Below are 3,309 nucleotides of genomic sequence, written 5' to 3'. Positions count from 1 at the left end.
CCAGGATTGTCATAACTTGGAGTATTTGCAACCAGTCACTCTAAGCCTTTCATCTAGGAAACGATTCTTTCAAATCTCTTCCAATGCATAGTTTGCTCTTATAACAATAACCTCATTGCTTGCAAACATTGCTAACATTAATGGGTCTTGGCATCAATTTTTATTTCATTGGATCTGCCCCATGGAAATATTTACATAGAGACCAATCGTGCTTATCAAAAGAACTCTTTCCTGTGATTGTTATAGTTTACAGTATGTGGCTCTGGGAAATCTGCAGCAAATGAAGCATTCTATCCCCCTGAGAACACTAAAGGCCTCTCTCTTGAGGAAACTGGATCTATTTTTATGTAGAGCAGATTTATACCTAGTGCTATTCTAAAAATGGATAGGAGTTTGTACTGCAGTAGCAGTTATTTCAAAGATTAAGGTACTAAGTTCAGAGGAGATGGCTTCTTCAAGCTAGATCCTCAATTTGAGAGTTCTTCTTAGAACAGTCTCTGAAATCACAGCATGAAAGAAACACATCTAACATGCTGTCTTATAAAGGACTGAAAAAATGTGATTTGGGTAGACATACACATAAAAATTCCACACCACAGACATCAGGTATAAGACATGCAATTTCCAGAGAATTATTTTGCTTTGTAGGCATTCTATAAGAAAATTAATCCTAAAGACCTATTATGCTTAAACAAGAATGAAAGCCACAGTGGCAGCTATAGAAGTCAAGCAAGAGTCATTTAATTCCTTAGCTGAAATAGTACTTCAAAACCACACAGCCCTCCATTCTTCTTATGGCCGAAAGTGGGGTGAATTGCACACTAGTAAACAAAATGTCCTGTCTTTGAGTAACTCACATCAGGTGCAAGAAGACCTTAAAACCATGAAAGTAAACATCAGACTTACAGATTACCTCTGTAAACAGGCAGATCTAGGAGCCAGTGAGTTATAATCCCTACTGCAATCCCCTACACACAATGTTTGGGCCTGGCTTCTTCATCTAATCATGCTCATTTGCTTTTTCATTCTGATCCTCATGTTTGTGCTGTGCATTCTTAATCTCTCAGCAAAATTGGTTTCTCCTTTGCTAGAATCTGTCAAACTCCAAAAGATCTTGTAGATGGAACCAATGATGAACGTGCTGACTCCTTCTACCAACCTCTGCTAAACTGACCCTGGGAGGAACAACAGCGGCTGAACTCCAAATAGACCCATGGAGGTCTCATCAGATTTGTTCTCTGCGGAAAATCCTTGGCTGCCATCTCTCCTATACTGACCCTTCTCAGTCTAAGTGGCCAGGGAAGTCTTTGCCCCTTCTCACCTTCTGGCAGTTAGGGACCACTTCTTCAAAGTGGGGTGTATGTAGTATAGTTACAATGAGTGGCCAATTAATCTAAGGAAAAATAGGTAATTAAAGCAGACATTTAAGTAGCCAGTTGTTTTGGTTATTTTTCTCTCATTGCTGGGACAAAATACCCAATACCCAAAATTAGGGAAGGAAAGGTTTATTTAGCTTACAGTTTGTGGAGGTTTCAGCTCATAATCAACTAGATCCAAGGCAATGTCATGTCACTGTGGCAACACTTCAAGACAGCAGTCAGCAAAAGCAGCTAGAGCAAAAGTGGGAAAGCAAGCCTCTTCTCCTTTATATTTTACAGAGCTCCTTCCTCTCCCCCACCCAGGTACAGCACTCAAAAAGTCTCCTTGTCCTCCTTTTGCACAGGATGATGATATTTGCAAAGCAAGAATCCCAGCTCCCAGTTGAGTGTTTTAGGTAAACTTCTAAACTTCTCAAGTTGACACAATGTATCAACCAGAACAGCAGTTAAATTTAGAGAAGTAAAAGAAAACACAAAAATAAAAGATTAAAGGTTATGATGAAAACAGAGATAAAGATTTCTTTCCTCTAGAAAAAAGACTCTATCCAGTGTATGCTAAGCTAGTTAACACTTTAACAGCTTCTTCTTACCTCCAGATCCAAATTTCAACCAGGCCTGAAGAAAACAGAGACACAAGATAACCAGTTTTCTCTTAAACTCTTTTTCTTCAAAACAAGCTCCCTTCATGCACTGCTTATACATGTAAGATAGGACAGAGAGCACCACTTGGATTTCTGCTCTGAATCCCCGTAGACACACAGCACGAATTTTCATTTATTATTTCCAATAAAATTCTTGTAGCTTTCTTCTTTGGTTCACAAATTCGTCCTTCCCCATTTATGAATGATGAAGCTCTGGGCTCATTGTGTACAGAAATAATGGCTACAATAGGAAGTAGTAAGACAGATCTTTTTCAAATGGGAAGGAGATCAAGAGATAGGACGGGGGGGGGGGGAGAAAAATGCACTGGAATAAGAATTGAGATGTGTTATGTACCAGTACCAATTCCTTGCAAGGAATATAATGGCATAATGCCAACATGTACTAATTTAAAAAAAAAAATGAAAAAAAGAAACTATTCCATGGTAAGCAAATCTTGCAGATTTTATCTCCCAGTCACTCCTGGGTATTTATCTTCTGTCCCTAACCATTCTTTCTTTTGCTCTGGATTCTCATCACACTTACTGTCTGATCTCTCAATCTCCAGTTTTCCTTTCACCCAACCTATTAATGCTCAGCAATATTCTTTTTGAAGCACATGTATCACCATAATAATTAGCAATAAGTCATATCTTCTTAAAGCACAGGATCCTTTATGACTAATTTGTTTTCAAAATTCCCAACCTACATTTTTTTATTGCATGCTCATACACAGGTTATGCCAGTCATACAGATGTACATAAATATACCACACTGTTTCACAGAGCAGGGTTTGTATTCATGCTAAATTAAATAAGATGATGTAAAACTCTTTCTCCAACGCCTGATTAATTTTAACAGCAAATTTCTAAATAAGTCACTTTTGCAATATGGCTGGTTGCTGTTAGGATTCAGTTGTATTTTTGATCATGATCATAATACTTAACGCTAAACTCCCCCCCACAGGTAGAGTTAGTTGTCTTTGATAGTTATTGCCAGTATCTTATTGACCCTTCAAAAAATTATTATTCTTGTCTTCTAAATGAGAAATCCTAGGCTTGGCAGAGATGGAACAGTAGCTCCACTTCACAAGCTGAGCTGCAGCGCGGGGGTCTGGGCTGGGGTCTGCAGAGCAGCGGTAGGGATCCTTCCCGGGAGGAGCTCCGCGAGGCTCGCGGGAAGCCGGCGGGCGGGCAGGAGGCTGCTCAGCGGGAGGCTGTCAGAGGCCGCAGGTTTTCCGCTCTTTGGAAACAGCCCCGCGGAGAGTGAGGGGTGTCTGTTACGCCACCCA

This window comes from Cavia porcellus, unplaced genomic scaffold, assembly GCF_034190915.1.
Source record: "Cavia porcellus strain 051 isolate PalLab524CR breed Dunkin Hartley unplaced genomic scaffold, mCavPor4.1 scaffold_2, whole genome shotgun sequence".
Lineage (NCBI taxonomy): Eukaryota > Metazoa > Chordata > Mammalia > Rodentia > Caviidae > Cavia > Cavia porcellus.
Note: the sequence above shows the minus strand (reverse complement) of the source record.